Genomic DNA, 12,089 nt, shown 5'->3' on the forward strand with positions numbered 1-12,089 from the left:
CTGTATGTTTAATGCACTCCCCTCTGATCACCGCTTTATGGGCCTCCCACACTGTGTGTGGTGAAATATTTGATGATGTATTTAATAGGAAGTATTCTTTTATGGATTTCGCTATCTCATCGGTGGTGTGTGGTTGGTGTAACAGAGATTCATCCATTCTCCAGATAAATGGTGTTATGGGGTGGTTTGGCCATTGTAATTGTGTACACACCTGTGAATGGTCCGACCAAGAGGTCGGTTGGATATCTGAATCCCGCAGCAAGGAGAAATGATTTCTATCTAACAGGATATAGTCTATTCTGGTATATGCTGCCCAGGGGTATGAGTAGAAGGTGTAATTTCGTTGGGTTGGGTGCCTTATCCTCCATGTGTCTAATAGGCCTAAATATGCGAGGCATTTAAATACAGAGTTAGGGGGTCTTGTTTGGGCGTTAGGTCTGTTAGAGGAAGCGTCCAGGGAAGGATCTAGTGCGACATTAAGGTCTCCCCCTAGTATAAGTGTACCTATTTTGTGTTCAGTGATTAGGTTTTGTAGGGATTGGAAGAATTGGGCCCTTCTGCTGTTGGGGGCATATACGTTGACTAAAGTCACCGGTCTATGAAACAGGAGACCTATTAGAATGAGTATTCTGCCTTCTGTGTCTGTCACCTTTCTCTGGAGTTGGAATTGGAGGTTCTTGTGCAATAGCGTGCATACACCATTTTTTTTAACTACTCCTGAGCTATAGTACCCCAGTGTGTAATCTTTCGAACAAAATTTGGGTTCCTTATCTCTAACAAAGTGTGTTTCCTGTAAGAAAACAATTGAATTTTTTTGGCTAGCTAAACTTCGTAAGGCTATCGCTCTCTTTGTGGGTGAATTAAGACCCTTTGTGTTCTATGATATTATATTTATTACGGGGGTAGCCATTTGTATGTGTGTTTAGTTAGAATTTGCTTTAGTCTTACCCTCCTTAGTCCAGTCGATGGTCGGAGTTGGAATTTCCTGTCTAAAGGGAGGGAGCATGCTAAGTAAAGAGCGTTAGTAGGGTAGTCCGGTTTCTGCCTTCCAGGGCTGGTGGCTGCTAGAGTAATAAAAGGAGCATTGGTTTCTGAGCTGCAATAGATAAATAACAGGTATAAACATAACAACAAAGCAATAAACGTACAACAATAACTTTTCAAACAATAAACTGTATGATGCTTTCGCATCCTTCTAGAGGTGAGTCTTAGGAAGGGAAGGGAGGGGAGAAGAGAAATGTGTATTCCCAGCGGATAATAGAGTAAGCAAGGAATAGAATCTAGTTACTGGCGGGGGTGTGAGGCAGCATACATGCCTGTCCACATGTACAGCTACTTGAGTGGTTAATGTATCAAGATAGGGAGGGGGAGATTAAGATAGTATAAAAGAGGGAGGAGTGGAGAGAGGTAGGGGGACTCTAAACAAGAGGGCCCTCTAAGGGGGTTCAACATTGACTGTGTCCATGATGCAATCTAATTCGACAAAAGATTCGGGTCTATAACCCGTTGCAGTCTCTGGTAATTTAATGTCCCAAAATTGTGCCATGCAACCTTCTTCATGGTGGTTCAATGTCTATGTCTCTAGCCTGTGATGAGGTTGGGGTAGTGTTTCTTTTCTTTTTGGGCATAGTAGACCATTCGGATTGTTGGTTGTTGTTTGGGAGCTTCCTTTGTGTCGGTTTGTCTACCATTAAATCTTTAATAGAAGGCAGAGAGGGTTGTGGGATGCCTAGTTGTAGACAGAATGATTCCAGGTCTTCTGGGTCTTTATATATAAAAGTCTTATCATTTTTGACGACTCTGATGGAGAATGGGAAACCCCATCTGTATGGGATATCCAGGTCTGTCAGATGTAAAGTCAGATATCTTGCCTCTTTCCTTTTTGCAAGAGTGAGGGGACTGAGGTCTGCAAAAATCTGGAGTGAGTCTTCGCCAAACCTAATGGGGGATTTCTTTCTTGCTGCCATTAGGATTGCTTCTTTGTCTGTAAATTTGTGGCAGCAAAGGATTATGTCCCTAGGTGGTGCTGATGGCGATGGTCTGGCTCTGAGAGCGCGATGCGCTCTGTCTAAGAGTATGGTATCTTCTCTTTCTGGTCCCAGCAGGAACTTGAATAAATTTTGTAAGTAGGACGGTATCTGTGGCGGTAATATTTGCTCAGGTACACCCCTGATTATCAAATTCTGTCGTCTCCCCCTATTATCTAGGTCTTCTACTTGGGATTGAAGCTGTAATATAGTGGAGTTCTGCTGTTGTAAGGTTATGGCCATGTCGTCAGAAGTTTTAGCACTTTCGTCTGCCTGTTCTTCCAAATGGAGAACCCTGTGGCCTAGGGCGTTTATGTCTTTTTTGACATCTGCCAAGCCGTCCTTTATGAGTTTGCTGACTTGGGTCATAAAAGAGTTCAGGTCCTCTTTCGTGGGCAGTGAGCGCAAATCTGCTCTGGTGATGGGGGTTGGGTCTGTGGGGTAGTCTGTAGAATCCATGCTATCTGTCTGTGAGGCTTCAATTATAGCCTGGGACCCACTCTCAAATGTTTTAAAGAAGAAGTTTAGTTTCCTGCCGCCTGAGGCAGTTTGTTTCTGTATTTTATCGGGTTTTTGTTTTCTGGCTGCCATAGCTAGATAATGTGTGGCGGTCAAAACTGATTATCTGGAGAGCTCTTTCTGTGAGCCCAAGTGTGTATTCCCCTTATTTTAACTGTTGATATAAAGGCAATTAGTGGCTGTTATGTAGCAACAGTCGATAGAAAGTCTTTATCAGCCAATCCTTTTATTTTATAAAAAGTAGCTCTGTTGCTGTATTCCCCTTTGTGTCTGGGCCCCAGCTTGGTTTAAGTGTTGGTTTAAGTGTTCGTTTTCAACTGGCCCCCTATTAAGCCCTTCGGCACACTAACCTTGTACACAGTGGATCAGATAATTACCGCTCCGAGTCTTGGGTGACTTGAATCTGTTCACCGTCTCCTTCTCTGCGTGTGGTAGGCCTAGCAGTCCTTAGTAGTGATACGATCACTCACGCTGCGTGATCCGTTAGCAAGTTCTGGCTCTTAATGGTGCCGTGGCCTGTCGATGTCCGGTTTCATTCGAGCACAGAGGATGGCTGTTAGGTTGGTGTGACCCCAATTAGGAGCTGCGTATGTGGTTCCATTCCTCTGCACCAGGGCTCTGATGCGGCTCATCTAATTCCTGCTCCCCGGTAGTTCTAATCGGCACCCACTGCTCTCCAATCTCTCCTCAGATGTTAGTTTTAGTGATATGCTTTGAGTCTTAGCATTTTATAACGTTTTTCTCCCCTTATCTTGTAGCTTTCAGTGGACAGAATCGGAGCTTCAGATTTATGCGGCCATGCTCTTTCTCAGCCGGCTCCGCCCCCCTACATGGACTATTTTGAGACGACTCATATATGGCATAATCAAGAATTTGGTGCAGACCTGGTGTCCTGGCATAGATATATAGATGACATTCTGTTCATATGGAAGGGGGGTGAGTCCAAACTCATAGAATTTGTACAAACACTTAATAACAATAATCAGCAAGTCACATTATCAGTAGAATATGACAAAAAAGAAATACATTTTTTAGATTTAACTCTTTACACTATAGATGAAAAAATCCACAGCAAAACATACTTTTAGAAGTGTGACACTAACACCTACATTAGACATGATAGCTGCCACCATCCTAACTGGCTAAAGTCAGTACCAAAAAGCCAATTCCTACGAATATGCAGGAACTGCAGCAATATAGATGATTACGAACAACAATCAAGAATACTCAAAGAAAGATTCATACAAAAGGGATATGACCATAGAGCTTTAGAAAAAGAAAGAAAAGAAGTGGGAAATAAAATAAGATCAACCCTGTTAGAAAACAAACACAAAAATGAGACCTCATTTAATAATAATTTCCCTAAATTTGTGACCACATTTAATGTAGAACATCATACAATCAAAAAAATTATACAAAAGCACTGGCACATTATAAAGGAGGATGAATATCTAGGACCTATAATTCCAGCTAAGCCCACAGTTATCTTCAGAAAAGGACAAAATTTGAAACAAAAATTAGCTCCCTCACTCATAAAAGGCATAGCCCCCAAAAAACCTTTACAAATAAGTAATATGACAGGCTTCTTCACTTGCGGCAAATGCAAAGGTTGTAACTACACCAGAAGAACACACAAAACATTTGACTCCACAGTTACGGGAAAAAAATTTGAAATAAAAGAATTCATTACTTGCAAAAGTAAAAATGTGATATATTTGTTGCAATGTGGCTGCAAAATCCAGTATTTAGGACAAACGTCCAGATTTTTAAAAACAAGAATCATGGAACATCAAAATAAAATAGAAAAGAATCATGATGACCACGGAGTGCCGCTACACTGCAACAATTGTGAACATTTCACAAAAGAATCCTTTCTATGGATAGGAATTGAGAAGGTTGAACTTCATTGGAGGGGTGGTAATCTGGCAAAACAACTAGACCAAAGAGAATTAAAATGGATACATACACTTAGAACATATGCCCAATGGGGTCTAAATAAGGACACAAAAATTGCTGCCTTTGTCTAAAAAACTCTTAACATATGAAAGGGGGGGCAAAATAAATGATAAATTCAAAAGGTGAAAATATGGGGCCTAAATAAATCAGTAACATGTTTTGTTCTTGTTGAGGTGAATACGAGTATAAGGACACACACAAAAAAAAAAAAAAAAAGCTGTTTTTGTCTTAAAAAAAGAAGAAGCTGTTTTTGTCTTAAAAACCTTCAACATATGAAAGGGGGGCAAAATAGATGATGATCTATAATGTGTTCCTAAGAAAAATTGGGGCCCGAATAAACCAGTAAAAATTTGTGTAAAGTGAATACTGAAAAACATTAGTACATGAAAGGGGGGCAAAATAAACATGTATTTATACAGACAGTTCATGTTATATCATCACACTTAATGTTTATATATACACATATTGTACAAAAGAATATAATTCTTACAATTAATTTCAAGAAATTATATGCAACACACAAGTCGCTGAGTCAATATTTAACATTCAATAAGTATAGAAGTCTATTTATAATATGAATGTTTAATTATGAAAAGTATCTATTCCAACTTATAACAAACTTCTAAGTGGCAATTTATTCTACCTCCTCTAAATATTTGGATAAGCAGAAATCATATAAGAAACTTTGTATCTGTGAATAACACTTATGTCTTTTTATTTTGAGAAAATAAGAAACTGTTTTTCATTGGACATTCGATAACATGTGATACCCACTGACATATCAGACCTGAATGGGAACCTAAAATAGAGAACTACCTGAAAGGGAACTACAAAACATCACTATACCAGAAACTGAATTTCATTGGACAACCTATAACATGTGATCTTCACTGACATACCGGACCTGAAAGAGAACTTGAAACAGAAAACTACCTGAAAGGGAACTACAAAACTGGCAAAAATGATGATATCTACAGAAATTTTATAATTTAAAACAAACTTATAGTTTCTAATATAATTAATATTGTTTTTTATGTTTTTTTAGATGTTTATTTTAAATTTACAATTGAAATTTTGAATCGGGTGTAAACCTGCTCTCCTCCAATGGGGAAGCAGGTAGCGTAACTGACATGAATTTAAAGGCCGCCTGTGCAGCGGAAAGGTATGCTTTGGTTTGTAAAGCACTTTTATTGCTCTTGAGAAAGATGGCTGGGACCGTTGAAACGCTTTTGCGTTGAGCCAAATAAAGACAAACTTTTTTTACTGAATCTGTGATATTGTCTTTTCATATTGGGAAGGAGCCAGTAACCTGCAATATACACTGTGAGTAGATATTCACCTTTGTATGGTGTATTGTCTGATATTTCAGCACCACTATTTTGCACCTAGAGCTATACAACCGAGGAAGGAAAGGAAAGGAAGATACAAACGACTGATACAAGCTGAACCAGCACCTCCAGCTAGCATACCTGATATGTGCAGTCTGTTTACTTATGTTGGTGTTTGTTTGTCTATCAACTTATTGTTAGCAGACCAGATTCTCTGCAGAATGCTGACCTGTGAAAGATAATGTATTTGCTGCAGATTCAACCTTAGCAGTTTCATCCCAAAGTGCAGGTGACCTGTTTTGCTTTCAATGTTACTGTGCCCTCATGCCTCCTGCTTCCTCTGCCAGTTTTACTTGCTTCATATTTACTTGGTAAACGTGTTAATAGGAAAAAAATGACACTTAGATGCCTTGTGACCATTATTTTATTTAAAATCAGAGTAACATCTCCTAAAATTTTACTAAGGCCTAGATTTGGAGTTTAGCGTTAGCAGTGAAAACCAGCGTTAGAGGCTCCTAACGTTGGTTTTAGGCTAACTCCGGTATTTGGAGTCACTCAAAAAAGGGTCTAACGCTCACTTTTCAGCCGCGACTTTTCCATACCGCAGATCCCCTTACGTCAATTGCGTATCCTATCTTTTCAATGAGATCTTTCTAACTCCGGTATTTAGAGTCGTGTCTGAAGTGAGCGTTAGAAATCTAACGACAAAACTCCAGCCGCAGAAAAAAAGTCAGTAGTTAAGAGCTTTCTGGGCTAACGCCGGTTCATAAAGCTCTTAACTACTGTACTCTAAAGTACACTAACTACCTATGTACCCCTAAACCGAGGCCCCCCCACATCGCTGCCACTCGATTCAATTTTTTTAACCCCTAATCTGCCGACCGCCACCTACGTTATACTTATGTAACCATAATCTGCTGCCCCTAACACCGCCGACCCCTATATTATATTTATTAACCCCTAATCTGCCCCAACAACGTCGCCTCCACCTGCCTACACTAATTAACCCCTAATCTGCCGACCGGACCGCACCGCTACTATAATAAAGTTATTAACCCCTAATCCGCATCACTAACCCTATAATAAATAGTATTAACCCCTAATCTGCCCTCCCTAACATCGCCGAAACCTAACTTCAAACATTAACCCCTAATCTGCCGACCGGAGCTCACCGCTATTCTAATAAATGTATTAACCCCTAAAGCTAAGTCTAACCCTAACACTAACACCCCCCTAAATTAAATATAATTTTAATCTAACGAAATTAATTAACTCTTATTAAATAAATTATTCCTATTTAAAACTAAATACTTACCTGTAAAATAAATCCTAATATAGCTACAATATAAATTATAATTACATTGTAGCTATTTTAGGATTAATATTTATTTTACAGGCAACTTTGTAATTATTTTAACCATGTACAATAGCTATTAAATAGTTAAGAACTATTTAATAGTTACCTAGTTAAAATAATTACAAAATTACCTGTAAAATAAATCCTAACCTAAGTTACAATTAAACCTAACACTACACTATCAATAAATTAATTAAATACAATATGTACAAATAACTACAATGAAATAAACTAACTAAAATACAAAAAATAAAAAAGAACTAAGTTACAAAAAATAAAAAAATATTTACAAACATAAGAAAAATATTACAACAATTTTAAACTAATTACACCTACTCTAAGCCCCCTAATAAAATAACAAAGACCCCCAAAATAAAAAATGCCCTACCCTATTCTAAATTACTAAAGTTCAAAGCTCTTTTACCTTACCAGCCCTGAACAGGGCCCTTTGCGGGGCATGCCCCAAGAAGTTCAGCTCTTTTTCCTGTAAAAAAAAACATACAATACCCCACCCCCCAACATTACAACCCACCACCCACATACCCCTAATCTAACCCAAACCCCCCTTAAATAAACCTAACACTAAGCCCCTGAAGATCATCCTACCTTGTCTTCACCTCACCAGGTATCACCGATCCGTCCTGGCTCCAAAATCTTCATCCAACCCAAGCGGGGGCTGGCGATCCATCATCCGGTGGCTGAAGAGGTCCAGAAGAGGCTCCAAAGTCTTCATCCTATCCGGGAAGAAGAGTAGATCCGGACCGGCAACCATCATCTTCCAAGCGGCATCTTCTATCTTCATCCGATGAGGACCGGCTCCATCCTGAAGACCTCCGACGCAGACCCATCTTCATCTGGCGACGTCCAACTGAAGAATGACGGTTCCTTTAAGGGACGTCATCCAAGATGGCGTCCCTGGAATTCCGATTGGCTGATAGTATTCTATCAGCCAATCGGAATTAAGGTAGGAATATTCTGATTGGCTGATGGAATCAGCCAATCAGAATCAAGTTCAATCCGATTGGCTGATCCGATCAGCCAATCAGATTGAGCTCGCATTCTATTGGCTAATCGGAACAGCCAATAGAATGCGAGCTCAATCTGATTGGCTGATCGGATCAGCCAATCGGATTGAACTTGATTCTGATTGGCTGATTCCATCAGCCAATCAGAATTTTCCTACCTTAATTCTGATTGGCTGATAGAATCCTATCAGCCAATCGGAATTCGAGGGACGCCATCTTGGATGACGTCCCTTAAAGGAACCTTCATTCGGCTAGTAGGTGTCGGGAGAAGAGGATGTTCCGCGTCGGATGGAAGATGATGGCTCCCGAAGAAAGAAGATTGAAGATGCCGTTGATAGAAGACTTCATCCGGATCATGGACCTCTTCAGCTCCCGATTGGATGAAGACTTCATCCGGATCATGGACCTCTTCAGCTCCCGCTTGGATGAAGACTTCAGCCGGATCATGGACCTCTTCAGCCCCCCGCTTGGGCTTGGATCAGGACATCGGAGGAGCTCTTCAGGACGGATCGGTGAACCTGGTATGGTGAAGACAAGGTAGGAAGATCTTCAGGGGCTTAGTGTTAGGTTTATTTAAGGGGGGTTTGGGTTAGATTAGGGGTATGTGGGTGGTGGGTTGTAATGTTGGGGGGGGTATTGTATGTTTTTTTTACAGGCAAAAGAGCTGAACTTCTTGGGGCATGCCCCGCAAAGGGCCCTGTTCAGGGCTGGTAAGGTAAAAGAGCTTTGAACTTTAGTAATTTAGAATAGGGTAGGGCATTTTGTTATTTTGGGGGTCTTTGTTATTTTATTAGGGGGCTTAGAGTAGGTGCAATTAGTTTAAAATTGTTGTAATATTTTTCTTATGTTTGTAGATATTTTTTATTTTTTGTAACTTAGTTCTTTTTTATTTTTTGTACTTTAGTTAGTTTATTTCATTGTAGTTATTTGTAGATATTGTATTTAATTAATTCATTGATAGTGTAGTGTTAGGTTTAATTGTAGGTAATTGTAGGTATTTTATTTAATCAATTTAATGATAGTATAGTGTTAGGTTTAATTGTAACTTAGGTTAGGATTTATTTTACAGGTAATGTTGTAATTATTTTAACTAGGTAACTATTAAATAGTTCTTAACTATTTAATAGCTGATGTACCTGGTTAAAATCAATACAAAGTTACCTGTAAAATAAATATTAATCCTAAAATAGCTACAATGTAATTATAATTTATATTGTAGCTATATTAGGATTTATTTTACAGGTAAGTATTTAGCTTTAAATAGGAATAATTTATTTAATAAGAGTTAATTAATTTCGTTAGATTAAAATTATATTTAATTTAGGGGGGTGTTAGTGTTAGGGTTAGACTTAGCTTTAGGGGTTAATACATTTATTAGAATAGCGGTGAGCTCCGGTCGGCAGATTAGGGGTTAATAATTGAAGTTAGGTGTCGGCGATGTTAGGGAGGGCAGATTAGGGGTTAATACTATTTATTATAGGGTTAGTGAGGCGGATTAGGGGTTAATAACTTTATTATGATAGCGGTGCGGTCCGCTCGGCAGATTAGGGTTTAATAAGTGTAGGCAGGTGGAGGCGACGTTGTGGGGGGCAGATTAGGGGTTAATAAATATAATATAGGGGTCGGCGGTGTTAGGGGCAGCAGATTAGGGGTACATAAGGATAATGTAAGTAGCGGCGGTTTACGGAGCGGCAGATTAGGGGTTAAAAATAATATGCAGGGGTCAGCGATAGCGGGGGCAGCAGATTAGAGGTTAATAAGTGTAAGGTTAGGGGTGTTTAGACTCGGGGTACATGTTAGGGTGTTAGGTGCAGACGTAGGAAGTGTTTCCACATAGCAAACAATGGGGCTGCGTTAGGAGCTGAACGCGGCTTTTTTGCAGGTGTTAGTTTTTTTTTTCAGCTCAAACAGCCCCATTGTTTCCTATGGGGGAATCGTGCACGAGCACGTTTTTGAGGCTGGCCGCGTCCGTAAGCAACTCTGGTATCGAGAGTTGAAGCTGCGTTAAATATGCTCTACGCTCCTTTTTTGGAGCCTAACGCAGCCTTTATGTGGACTCTCAATACCAGAGTTATTTTTATGGTGCGGCCAGAAAAAAGCCGGCGTTAGCTACGCGGGTCCTTACCGACAAAACTCTAAATCTAGCCGTAAGGCTCTTAGCTTTTTGGATTATTCAACATCATCTATATACAAATGCCCCTTCATGTGTTCTAAAAAGTGTGTATCTGGCTTCTCAGTGTTCAGTATCAGTTAAATCCTAAATTGCTTTTAATTTGCTTTCATTAACCAGAGTGTATAGATTATATACATATAAATGCAGTGTGTTTGTAGGTAAGAGTGTGTGTGTTTGTCTGAATAAAACAATATTAATTGTGAGGAGGTAGAAGTCTTGTTGTTACCTCACTTTTTTCTGTAGGACTTTTTAGGATTTTAGGGGTCTGTCCCACTGTCCCGGGTTGCTAGCCATCTGTCCTGCATTGCCCAATGGATTAAAAAAAAACATTTTTTTTTATTCTATTGGTCCCATACTCAGAAGCAGCTAGTTTTTATCTCTTATGGTTATATACCTGTTAGATTGCCTGTGGAAAAGGAATTGTGTGTGGGTTAAGCAGGAGTTAGAAGGCTGTATACCCTCTGACCTCAGGTAATGGTGACCTCTAATCTCTGGTAGTGATGACATCTAACCCCTGGTGATAATACTAGCATGCCTTTAGTTTTATAGGATGATCAGTGCTAACACCAGGGTAAAGAACAGCGGCAGCCTCAGACTGCCAGCTAATGTGATTGCCAACCTTAGGACCGCATACGATGAATTAGATACCCATATATGATGTAGTGTGTGTGTCTATCTGAATCTATAAGTGTGTGTGTGTGTATCTGCATGTATAAGTGTATGCTATGAAGTGTGTGTATCTGCATGTATAAGTATATGCTATGTATTGTGTGTGTGTGTGTGTATGCATGTATAAGTGTCCGCTATGTAGTGTGTGTGTGTGTGTGTGTGTGTATCTGCCTGTGTAAGTGTATACTATGTAGAGTGTGTGTATCTGGATGTGTAAGTGTATACTATGTAGTGTGTAAGCTATATAGTGTGTGTGTGTATCTGCATGTATAAGTGTATGCTATGTATTGTGTGAATGTATCTGCATGCGTAAGTGTATGCTTTGTAGTGTGTGGGTGAGTGTGTATGTGCATGTATAAGTGTAAGCTATGTAGTTTGTGTGTGTATCTGCATGTATAAGTGTATGCTATGTAGTGTGTCTGTCTCCATGTGTAAGTGTATGCTATGTAGTGTGTGTATCTGTATGTATAAGTGTATGATATGTAGTGTGTGTGTGTGTATCTGCTTGTATAAGTGTATGATATGTAGTGTGTGTATCTGCATGTGTAAGTGTATGCTATGAAGTGTGGGTGTATCTACATGTGTAAGTGTATGCTATCATTATGTAGTGTATTACTGTGCATTTTTGCTGACTTTAAAGGCCAGAATCTAGAATATTAATGGGGAATGAAGAGAGCAGTTTTAAATAATCTATTATTAAATGTCCAATTAATTAAAAATATTTAGCACTGTCTCTGCAAAGGCTAGCTAAATACAGAGCTCACATAGCTATACCAGTGGTTTGAGCTTGTGTTTGATTTGCTGCCTAAGAGTATTAAAATATATGACTTTATTTAAAATTTTAATATATATATATATATATATATATATATATATATATATATATATATATATATATATATAAAAGCAAAAGTTCAAATGGTATATGCACTCTTACCACCGTTCTGCAGCTGCCAGGGTGCTCTTGAGGAGTATGCAGCAAAGAAACAAAGGGAAGCACTCACTGGACTTTGAATATCAGTGTAAAATACTTTA

The sequence above is a fragment of the Bombina bombina genome, chromosome 7 (assembly GCF_027579735.1).
Source record: "Bombina bombina isolate aBomBom1 chromosome 7, aBomBom1.pri, whole genome shotgun sequence".
In the NCBI taxonomy this organism is placed as follows: domain Eukaryota; kingdom Metazoa; phylum Chordata; class Amphibia; order Anura; family Bombinatoridae; genus Bombina; species Bombina bombina.